The sequence below is a fragment of the Uloborus diversus genome, chromosome 6 (assembly GCF_026930045.1).
Source record: "Uloborus diversus isolate 005 chromosome 6, Udiv.v.3.1, whole genome shotgun sequence".
NCBI lineage: Eukaryota > Metazoa > Arthropoda > Arachnida > Araneae > Uloboridae > Uloborus > Uloborus diversus.
In genome coordinates this window covers 116427769-116440599 of record NC_072736.1, presented here as the reverse complement: position 1 = coordinate 116440599, position 12831 = coordinate 116427769, and positions in this window count along the sequence as shown.

Genomic DNA, 12831 nt, shown 5'->3' with positions numbered 1-12831 from the left:
AATTCTTAAGCACTGGTTAAGGTGCGGTAACTTACTGCTTAAATGTTTGCTTACTTAAGTTTCAATTTAAATTTTATAAAATTATTCGTTATTAAACAATATTTTTCTTGTTAAAATAACAAATGACATTGTGAGTAAATATTTTTACAAAATTAAACTGTTTATTACTACTAATAAGATATATAGAAGTAATGTTCATTTTTAAGCTGAACATTTATTTTTTTATACTATTAACTTTTTTCCTAACCTTGATTTTCCGGCATGCCGGAAAGTGTTATTGAAAATCTGGTGACCCCCGAATTTGTCGTCATGCCGGATAATGCGGTACAAAGCACTATAAAACGGAAAATCGAAATTTTTGGACTTACTGTTAGTCCGACTCTAAGCTGCGGATTTTAGGGCGTCTTTTATACCTAAAATGATTGAAATAGCTGTGTTTTTTGCTTTCGTCATTACTTGCTTGCTTTCAACTTATCATGTCTTAAACTTATTGCTCAGGGAAAATAATAAATATTCGTTTTCTTCGACATATTTAAGGATAAAAATGGATGGCGTGCTGAAACAAGCAATATATTAAAATTTCCTACACGTAATAGTCCCCAGACAGGGTTCGTTATACTTCCGTTGGAAGGTAAAGCTCAATAACTGCAATTTTTTATTTTTCATTTTCTTGCATTTTTGTCATCTATTGTACTTTTGTATTAGTGTACAAGATTGCTTATTTTGTTTCAGCTGAAATTTAAGCACGAAAAAAGCGTCAAATTCCAACATTTTTCTATTGTTAGTATGGAATCCAGAACGCAGTACTTCAAATATTTCAATATCTCAAATATATCATTTCTGCAGATACTGCGTTTTATCTTCCTACGAGAAAAAGAGTTTTCTTGACTTGAGGAAGACAAATTTATTTGCGAAACCGTTGTGATTTTTTATTAATAAACTACAAAAAGATCTGTCAGACATAAGGCGGCCATCGTCGTCAACAGAATTCTGAAAGACGTTTCAGGAGATGATTCGGCAACCCCAGAGCATGATGTGCAGGAAGGATGCCAATTTCCATGTTGCGCTCTTCTATTCAAATCCTCAAGAGATTGATATCAATGTTTAAAATTCAGATGTACTGGAAGGAATGGTGGTTCCTGTTCTGGAGGTCAAGGTAAACCCTTTGGTTTCTAATACCGTTACAGAAAGTTATTTTCCAACCGTCGTGATAACTCAGATGAAAATAGCATTGATATCATGTGGGACTCCTCCCTTCAAATCTCCAGACACCGAAGAAGATTTTCTAAAAATACTTTTTCATACTTTATTCCTCAACGGATGGTATTTACCACGAAGAAGGTTTCGGGATAGTCCCTTAGATTAGCTGGCACATGTCTGAAGATGTTCAAAAGATTTTCTTCACCAATTAAAAGACTAGCACATACGGGATGGCGTCAAGTTTATGTGAGACTGCTATATTACTCTCAAGAGGTGAAAGGGACGCATGGAAATATTTTTTCTTTGGGTATCCCTTAAGCAAAGATGACTACTGTGAAGAAGATTGGGGTAAGTAAATTAAAATCTCAGAATCTAAAGTAGGGATGTTCATCTAACTTTCACGTTGCTCTTTCTGAACGCGTCACCATCGTAATACTGAAACTTGTAGGGGACTATGGCTGGGCGATATCATAATTTTTATTTCCGCGATATATAGCTCTCCAGATAATAGGGCTGGGAGATATCAAAATTTTAATACCCGCAACTAGCTGGCTTCGCCCCGGCTTTGCACGGTCCACCTCCAAAATAAAAGTTACGTCAAGTGACACAAGTTCAACACTCAGGCTTGAACTTAAAAAAAAAAAAAAAAAAAAAAAAAAAAAAATCAGTGAAATTTTGCAGCAGATTGCGGAAAAAAACCCCAAAAACAACATTTTAAATCCCCTGATTACAGGAAAAGCCTCAAAACAAAAAATAAGAATTTTACCTGCTCATATTCGAGAAAAAAATGTCAACAGATCTTTCATTTAAATGTTTTTCTTCACCACTACACATTTTAATAAAAGCATTGTTGCGGAAAGTTGAGATGAAGCACTGAATAATAATTTGCATGGAGGAAAGCCTTCGAAAAATAGGGAATTTATGTCGAAATCTAAGCGTCATAAATACTAGTTTTTAAATGATATCTCCGCTAATTATTATCGGAGGATTATGTTAAATAGCCAAACATGAAGACGAGAAGATTACGAATCCATCGATACCTGGTTCGATGGTCAGTTCATTGTCTACTGGAGTGTAGAGTAAACCCACTGGAGTTAGCGTTAAAATTTCAATTATCAAAATATCACCAAACAGACAATGATTTCGTACAAATATAGAAGTACTTTTCACCAGTCATATCTTGACTGACATCTTTCTAGTTCATTAAATAGACCTCTTCTTAAATGATTGTAAAGCTCAAATTTAGAGAATTAGTACATTTTTAGACCATGGATCTCTTTTTTGTCATTATCCAGCACGATAAGCTTTAAAATGAGGAATGTATTACGGAATTAGAAAAAGAATAAAGCAAGAGCTCACCGGCTGAGAGAAAAACAGGCTAGAGAAATAATAATATGGCAACAATACAAATATCAATAATAAGGTTCCAAACTTTAAAATATCCTATTACAAAGAAAAAGGAAGAAACTCAAAAGAAGAAAGAAGGTTCTAAAAGAAGAAACTCAAACTGTTGAATGAGAATATATTTCAAAATTTTAGAATAAATACAGAACTTTGTTGGCAGTTGGATTTTGCGAGAAAAGGAAAATGGATCCACGCTCGGTTCTGTTCGAGTCCGCTAAGATCATTTCCATAAAGACTAAGACCTTTCTCCAACAAGGGATATGAAAGAGATAGTCCTCCCAGAAGGTACAGTATCCGCTCAGTTTGTATAAAAGCAAATTCCTTAGGTTGTTTACTTGAAGTGTGTATTATCTCTTTTCTAAACTACTGAGTTGCATGTTGGTTGAAATCTAAAAATTGTTGTCAATGCCTAGGCAGAAAATTCCATGTGTTCAAAATTTGGGAATATTTTTATATTTCTTCAGAATGCCATTATTAGTGTTGTCGGTAAAAGTTAAAGTATGAAAGAAATTTTAATGCGTTGTAAAAACATCGCTATAAATTATTTAATTATTATTACAAACTTAAAAAAAAATCGAAGTAGGGTTATGAGGTGCGGATTTGTGCATTTGTTGTTCTGTCTGGTCTGTTCCAAGCTTTTGAATTAATAGTTTAAAAAAATGCTAATAACTTACCAAACATTTTTTTTTTGCTTCAATAATTAACTTATGAATACTAATATTAATTCGTAATGGAGTACGGTTAAAGTGCATAAAATGATTTAAATCCTACTGATGCGTCTCCGTATCATCTTACCTAAGTCCGCTCGCCAAATACATCAATTGATCATGTGACTGACTCTCTCTGTGTCTTGATATTTAACCCTTACAAAGCAAAAAAAAAAAAAAAAAAAAATGATAATGTCAAGCCACGACAAAGGAAATCCGTTAGCAATCTTGATTTAAGATAATAATAATAAAATAACATGTCTAAATTATTCAGCCACTTGCACTTTAGGTTAAATAAATACGACTGCAATGTTACAAATAGATTAAATTTTAATTTTGAATTCGCATTTGTGTTACAAAGAGGGTAAGGAGGACCACGTGAATTTTTTTTTTCTATTCTTTCATTTTATATGTAAAAAAATAATAATAAAATAAATAAATATTTAAAAAAAAAAAAAATCTTTCTCAGGGAAAGAAATGTCCGCTTACTTGATTAGTCTTTTCTTTGTCTTTTAGAATTTTTGAAGTTTTTTATTAGCTTTCTTAAAAATAAAAAAAAAAGTTTTAAAATCAGTTATGACCTTATAGGTGAGCATATTTCAACATGCTAGGGACATAATGACTGTTTAATATTTTATGATCTTGTTATCCTTTTTGGAAAATAAAACTCATTAGTGTAGAACACATGAATGGATGGCAATATGTTAAAGGGTTAGCATATACTAAGTGATTTTAAATTGTATACAGTATTGTGTGTGTCAATAAGAAAACTTTTTACCCGAATAAATTCTCTCGCTCAAAGCAATTCTCACAGTCAAATTTAAAAAACTAGGTTAGCATATTCTGAACTGTAGTTTACTGATTTTTTTTTCCCTGTCAATACTGATTTTTTTCCCCCTGTCAAAAACTATATTCTTACGCACGTCACATGCTTCTTTCGTCAGACAATTGAAAAAAATACTCCACAGTACAAAGAATATTTTTTTATATAAAGAGTGTAATGGGCATCCTTTTTTCAGTGTGATAGTGTATATTAAAAATTATTTCAACTTAAATTTTAAATTGAATTAAACTATTTTGTGTATTTTTATTTCCTGCAATTATTATATAACACAAAAGTATTGACCAAATATCTATTTTTAAACTCTTTCAAATTTAATCTTTAGTATATTTAAATTGATTGAGAAATAATAATTTCAAATGTTTACATAATTTAACTTATAATACCATACAGCAATCTTAATGTTATGGTAGAAACATGTCTAAATTGTCCAGGCTGTGTTCAACTACCTTAGGACTAGTGTGCGAAAATAAATCGATTTGTAAACATATTAACATTGTCCAAAAAGTTACTTGAATGTTCATTGTAATTGGTTGTAATAATTAGGTTTAGCTTATTAGTTAATTAAGGCAATGCATTCACTTAAACAATTCCGTGATGAAATGATGTGTGACACATGCTGAAAACCTAGCAGTTGTCATCACACAAATACAAAAGATTTCTTTTGCTATGAAAGTTTTCAAAGAAGAATTACTGGTATTACTGACAAAAACCACGAAATAATTTTAAGCATTGTTTTATTTGAAAAAAAAAAATCCTCAAATAACTGACAAATATAAAGTTCACGACATTTTACAAAATATCTTTTAAAATATGCTTGAAATTGCGTATACTCAAAATTTCTTAACAATCGTAAAAAAAGTACGTAAGGAGAAATGACATCTATGGCAGATGAAGATAACTAAGGAATGTAATAGCAATTGCGTCTTTTTGTCTTTAAGAATTCAAAATCAAAATCCGAAATAGTACATACTTTAATGCTTTTTAAGCAATTCTTCTTTAAAGTATGAGAGGGCATTCTTCTAACATTTCTGATACCCTCTCTTAAAATGGCGATGGCTTTCAAAATATTATAACTTTAAAAATAACGATTGCAGAACTAAGTGAGCTATTTTCACAAGTGCTGCAACAGAAGTTTATTATAACTATGACATAAAGCAAAGCTTTATCGTCGAAATAGGTACCACGAAAACTTTGTCTTGAGTTTTTTATGAGGTAATAAGCAATTGAAGTTACTTGTATTTTTTTTTTCAAAATTTGCACAAGAACTTCTAAGAAAGATTAGATTGCCCATCAAGTCCCAGAAAAAAATATTGGAATAAATATAATGGAGATCTTTTTCTCAGTATAAGTGTTGCAGTTACTTTGCTAAACGATTGGGGATTGAAATTTAATGAGGGTTTGAGACAAAATTCTTTTTACAGCTATAATATGTAACAAATTCCTTTTGCAGTTTTATTTGAGCTTTTAGATTACGTGTAACTAAGTTTCATCATTTTGTGTCACTTTTTTCTGTACATTATGCCTGGGAAGAGTTTTGTATTCCATCATACATATCACTATTATTTACTCAAAGCTAGTTTTTTTTATATCTTTTATATTAAATTAAACTTAAGCTTGAGTTAAAAACAAATAATTTCTACTAACATTTTAAAAGTAACAGCTTTTATTTACCTTTACTTAAAAGAGAAGCCTGATTCTAAGGTACTTCAATATGTAATTTAGCTAGAGATATATGGCATTTAAACTCGAGAAGAAACCGGGATTTCGGGAGGGAAAAGTTTGAAAATTTTCTAAACTAGAAAACTGCCCGTCAAAATACGGGAAAAAATTACTTCTACATTTAAACAAAGCAATTGCCTGTTTGGTGATATTTTGATACTGCAAAATTTAATTCCTAACTCCAGCGGATTAACCCTAAATTCCAGGAGATAGCGTTCATGCCCTTTTTTACGTTTCTCCATTCCCCTGAAATGAAAGTGTCATCAGTAATGCAGTTAAGTTACCGGATCCAGTTCAGCCTTGTCTCATTTAAGCCTTTCCTACATGTTGAAAATAACCAAAAGATATTTTCCAATTATCATGCCGTGGAGCGAGTTTTTATTGTTGATGACGTCAGTAGCGTTATTCGATCATTTGCTATTATATATATGAGGACATAAGATTGTTAAAATGTTGCGTTTACGTTTTTCTTCCATGTGTGCAAAAATATTTTTTGATTCTCGAAATTAATATACATGTAAAATTAAAATGAATAAATTAAAGTTTCCGTGAGAAACAGCGTAGACAAACAGGGAATAAATGGACAAGTTTTTTTTGGTTTCGAAAGTTTTTTCTTGGATAAAGTGGCATTAGTAACCTCTTTAAATACACTTCAAAGAAAAAAAAAACCGACAATAACTTATTGCAAGATTATAAATCACACGCATTTTTACATTTAAAGCAGAAAATGAAACTTTTATATTGAGGTAAATCGTAGTATCGTATATAATATTTCTCATGGATGTTTATTATGCGTATGTAACAATTTTCTTAATACATGATCTAACTTTATAAGTAAAGCATTATTTTAAATATTCTTTCACCACTATAAGAGAAAAATAAACAAACAAGCCACAATTTGGCAGTTATTCACAAAGTTTTAGTTCAAAAAAAAAAAAAAAAAAAAAGAGCTTTGGATCCCTGCTGTTATCGGGTAAAAATATTTCGTTCGGATAATTTACATTCATTGAATATCAATATTTTACTTAAAATATATGATGCCCAATTAAAGCGTAAAATTACAATTAGTTGATTTATTGTTCATAATTCATAAAGTCGGGTTTCAAATTATTTACGCTTCGGTAAGACTTGGGAACATATCCCGTGTAATAATTATAAATCTTAGTAATGTTAATATCCTAACATTTCACCAATTCAAAAGAAAATTTTAGTAAAACAGCCTCTTATAATTAATGAATTCATTTCACTTTTTTTTCATATCCTTACTTGGGATTAATTCCACAGACTGATTTTAGAAAATACCCTTATATATAAAAACAAGAAGTTTCAGAAGAATGAAAAAAGACAAGTTTTTCAGTCAGACATTTTTTCCCTATGTAATGGAAGGAGCAAAGAAATCAACCGGCTTTCTTTCATAAAAGTGTAACACCGACATCATACGTTTTGTATATTGCATAGCAAGAATAAAATGAAAAAAGGACAAGTTCTCTCTTTCTTCAGAGGGCAAACACACCCAGCACGTCAATTTCCTGTTTCGTGACTGTTTTCCCTCAAGATATCTTGAGGAAGTATAGCCACATACACACATTCGATGATTATCTCGGCTACTAATGCTTCAGATTTTTAGGCAAGGTTAAGAAAATAGAAACCATTAAGTAGATTATTTTCGAACCTCTGGAATTTTACATGCGAAACGCATATCATAACCGAGAAAAAAAGGAAGAATTACAGCTAGTATTTACTTTGATGAATTGTTTTATATTTTGTATTTTGTACTTCATGCAAAGCCTTAGAAAAAACGATCTCTGCATTTACATGAATCCTTTGTTTTTTACTTTCTCTTTTAATTTTCTTTACGCACTCGTCTCATGGAATATAATAAAAACAAAATCACCTTAAATGCTAAGTCCCGAACTTATAAGTATAAAGACAAAATAAAACATTACGATAAGCAGAAATCTTTCCAAACATATTTTGTATAAGATTGACTTACATCATTATTAACTCTAAAATGAATAACAATAAGCATCCGGTATTATTGAAAAGGGTATCGACGATCTTAGTTTTAAATAACACAATAGATGACTATTTTAGTAGTGAGATCTACCAAGTAGCACACATAACGTTTAAACGTTTCGTAAAAGTTTAAAAATGGTTGTGATAACGTAACAATATTTTAAAATGTTTATGGAACGAAGGGTGCTACCTGAGCTATAGATAAAACTAATATATCTTTAAAATATTTCCTTATAAGCAACGGTAATTTTTAACACCACCTTTCGCAAAGACTACTTCATATCGAAACCCTGCAAAAAAAGTGACCCAACTCAAAAAAAAAAAAAAAAAAAAAAAAATAGAAGCAGCAGCAATTGAGAAAAATCTATTATTTACGCGATTGTTTTAAGCGATTTAGTCTCAAATATTACAATACGCGCAGAAAAATTATTTTTTCATTAATTATTATGTCTAAATATTATGTCTATATAATGTATACTTATAATTTGTAACTTTTTCTTCTAAATCATAAAAAATTAAAGAATGTGTCATTATTAACTATATCGTTTGTACGCCACCAGGCTCCAGTTATGTAAGCTAGCTTTGCGCACGTTTTCGTGCAAAAAGGAGCATTAAATTGTAATTTTAAATCGATAGCTAGTACGTTTTTTCCAAACTTTGAAATGTGTCACTTTCCTCACCGAGGTGCAATGTGTAACTTATTTTACATCCCCCTCTCCCAAATAGAGGTAATGTAATTCGTTTTCCCCAGTTTTCAACAAAACTGATTGCTTTTTTTTACATGTTATCCCTTGGTCCACTATAATGTATATTAATATATATAAGTATATCCCGAGATAGTATACTTATGTGATTAAGTTAGTCTCTGTGCCATTTCAACTACCCCGCAAATTTAATTTTATTCTTAATGTTAGACTAACCACCTGATTCCATCAACCCTGACCCGTCGGTTGACAAACCGTTTTCAACCAATGAGAAGACTTCGGTACACGATTCAGGTGTCTGACCGAGTCTCAATATGCTTAATTTGGCCCCAAACCGAACTAAATTAACATAATTTACTTATTAGTGTCCAGTTGATGCTCTTTTCCGCGTTTCAGAAACAAACTTGCCCAGCACATATAAAAGTCCTCTGCTTACGGAATTGCTACCAACCTGAAACAAAACAAGATATTAATCTCAGACTTCGACTTTACTGTGAATATATATATTTCACATATATACAGTGGCTCCCAAAAGTATTCGTACACCTACGACTTTCAATGAAGTAGGACCATATCCATTAGTTAGAATTAATATTTCGGAATAAGTATTTTATTATGAGATCTATGATCAATTTTCAACAGAGCTACATGAAATTTAAAAAAAATATTGAAACTATTTTTTTTTAAAATCAAAAAGCAATAAGTGCCTTAAATTTTATCTCACAAAGGTCTTCGTACACTTTAAAAAAATGTCTATATATTATTAAATAATCTAACTTTTAATTAAGTTATTATATAGCAGAATATCATGCAGTATCAACAGCAGCTTTTAAATGTCTGGGAATAGATTTCGTTCTTCTTTCTTTCTTTTTTTGCGTAATTTCTGAGTAAGTGTTTAACCACTCTTCGAGTCTTACTGTTTCTAGCTTTATTTTCGTTTCAAAGCCGTATTTTCGTAATCTAGCCTCCAGATATCTCTAAATATGTTACATTAAGTTCAAATCTGGAGATTGAAGGGGTATTTTATAAACTTTAGGACATTTTTTGAGGCACTAGACTCAAACGTCAAACGCTGAAACCGTGTGCTTCTTATCGTTATCTCGATTTAAAATTAAAAAAAAAAGAAACCGAAGTTGTTTCCGATAACCAAATTTTTGGCTAAGAGTTTAAAATTGGTTTTTAAAATATTTAAATGAACAGTATGATTCATTGTTTCATCAAAAATTCAAACTACCAAGTCCTGATGCTGAGATACATCCTCACACAAGAACACATTCACCGTCCTCATTAACTGGTCCAACTAAGTTCTTAAGATTAAGTTCTTCATTTTTTCTTCTATTTGCAATTATGCAACAAATTAACCAAAAATGTTGAATTCATTTTTATCTGTAAGTAATGCGTAGTTCCAAAACGTTTTGAGCTTATTTATCGTTGATTTTGTGAAGAAAAGTGCAAGCTTTCTGTTTTTCACACGGCCAAGAAAATTTATGCGGGAAGAGTTCCCATTTAATTCAGATAATCAGAGAACTTCGCGAACAATTTTAGGTGAAAATTAAGTGTAAAAATTTTCATTTAACTCTGCAGAAACTTTTACAACACTCAAATGTGTATTTTTCATATTTTTTAACTGTAAATCTCCGATCACGCTTTATAAACTTTGCCGGTCGACCTTTTCTTACCTTATCTTCGGACCGATTCTTTTCTTTAAAGCATTTTATCAAGCTCTTTACTATAGAATGGAATTAACTAATTTAGAGACATTTCAAGCCAATTTACTGCTACTGAAGGAAAAAAATTCAAATTTCGAATGGTGTTTGTAGTATTTTACGAATACCAGCCATTTGAAAGTAATAATCACAATATTAAGAAATAAATAAACAAAAAAAAAAAAGTCAACTGACTTTTAAAGGTCAACACAATGAACCTTCAATTTCTACAAACTGGCATTGGAGAATCTCTGACGTAACGCCTACCAAAAGATGGCCTACAATCGCGTTTATAAGCCTTCAATTAAAAAGAAGGAAAAAAAAATCCATCCGAGGAATGTTCCCAAACTCTCCCTTTCAACATCATTATAGTTCTTATAAAATTTTTTAGGAGTTCAATTTTGAAACATTACTGATACACTTCACCTGGATACCGTTTAAAATTGTGTTTTGAAGCTTCCATTTTGAAAGATTGTAATGGACCGTGGTAGCCCGATCGGTAGAGTATCAGATTCGGGGCCGGAGGGTCCTGAGTTCGAACCTCGATGGTCGAAGATCCACCGTCATCATTAAAGGGGACTGGGCGACGTTAAATATGCTCGTGGTCTCAATGTCCTCCAAGTGAAACGATACCTCTGGGGGTGCTAGCACCAGGTAGCTATTAGCTCCTGGTCTAGATCTAAAGTCCCATTAACTGTTCGATCCGGTGATGGTGCTGCCATCTATCGGTATTAAAAATAATGGAGGCAAGGCACTTAGTATGCAGTCCTCGACATAAATACAGCTGTAGTCGGTTGTGACTTGGAATCGAAATCGAAAGATTGTAATGAGAGTGGTTGAATCCAAACCTTTCATTTAACGTTATCAAAAAAGCTTGCAATTACGTTTTTAGAACTTAGATTTTGAAAAACTTTCTTTGGAAAGCGAATCCTACAAAAGACATCGAAGATCTTTGAAAACCGTTTTTATCACTTCCACTCCCGAAAATTACTCCGCTCGAGTCCCTCTGCTTTCGCTACCAAAACCTGGACCTACAATTTCATTTTTAAGACTTCAATTTCGAAGGCTTTGTGGGGAAGGGGCATCCCCTGAGCCTCTTTCTTTCGCCACTAACAGCACGGTAGTGGTCTTATTAAACTTCATTTTAAGACTTCAATTTTTTAAATTTCTGTTGACGGTTCCCTTAACTCCTCTCTCCCCCCTAACATCATCAATTAGGGGAAGGTGGTTTAAAGCAGGTAGGTTAACGAATAACGCTCGAAAGTTGTAGTTTTTGGGTTTTTATCGTAACAATTTCTGTTTTATTTCCTAGCAGGGTTCTGGAACTCTAAAATACAAAGTAATTTTTGCATTGTTTCAAACCCAATATTTATTTATTATCAAACATTAAAACTCTTGAAAAACCCGCTTTGCTCTACCAGGGAGCTTAAATCGGGTAAGCTTAACTAATTGTGATTTGGTACATTTTCCAATGAAATATGAAGTTTAAATTGATTGAAATATTTGCCATTATAAAAATTACATTAAAAAATTTATCCAATTTTAATTGAAAATCTAAGTCAGCACATTTGTTTTTAAAACAAAAATAAATGATTAAACTAATAGACTAACTACAGCCGGACCCGCTTAATGAAATAACCATTTTGCCACGAAAACGTATTCTAATAAGCGGGATATTACATTAAGCGGGATCAAAATAACACATTACATTGGTCTGGTACATTGAAAATATATTATATTAAGCGGGATATTCTATTAACCGATATTCTAATAAGCAGGCTCGAATGTAATTGCCATCATAAAAAAATAACTTTTTAAAGTTATACTTATCTTATTGAAATAAAAAATCTTAAGTCAGCATATATGCCTATTAATTAAATAAATACATGATTAAATCTTTTACCTGTTTTGCCCGAAGGCATGTTTCTTATTTCAATAATTACAACCTTAAAATTAAAAAAAAGAAACAAACGAAGTGATCATCGTAGTTTGTAGGTGGATGGCGTCAGAATAACGTAATATTATTGATATATATAAAAACTGATCTTCGACTAGTCACACGTTGCATAACTTCAATTTCTCTTTTTAGATATGAATTATTTTTCTTATTAATAGCCTGGTTACGCCATGCGACTTTACAGCTGCTTTGTTGTGACTGATTAAAACTTGGGGGGGGGGGGGGGACAGTGTTCGGGTAAACACGACACACCCATACATCTCGTTCCCGTAAGGGTTTAGGGGGCCCCGGCCGAAAGGTCAGTACTCTGGAAGCCCACGATAGCATAGCAGAGCGGGGTTCCCTTTTGTGTACCCATACATCGCAGTTTGCACACCATGCGGCGGCATACGAATGCCTTCCCGCTTTGGGTCACCCTCCCCTATCGCCTGAAATTGTGCATTTGAAATGTTATTATCGAAAAATTGGCGCAGAAGAGTGCCGAAATCCTATCCTTCCCTAACGCTTCTTTTAAAACGATTTAAAAGTAACTTTTAAATCGCGTTTGTTGACATGGGAAAGCGCAAAAAGGAAT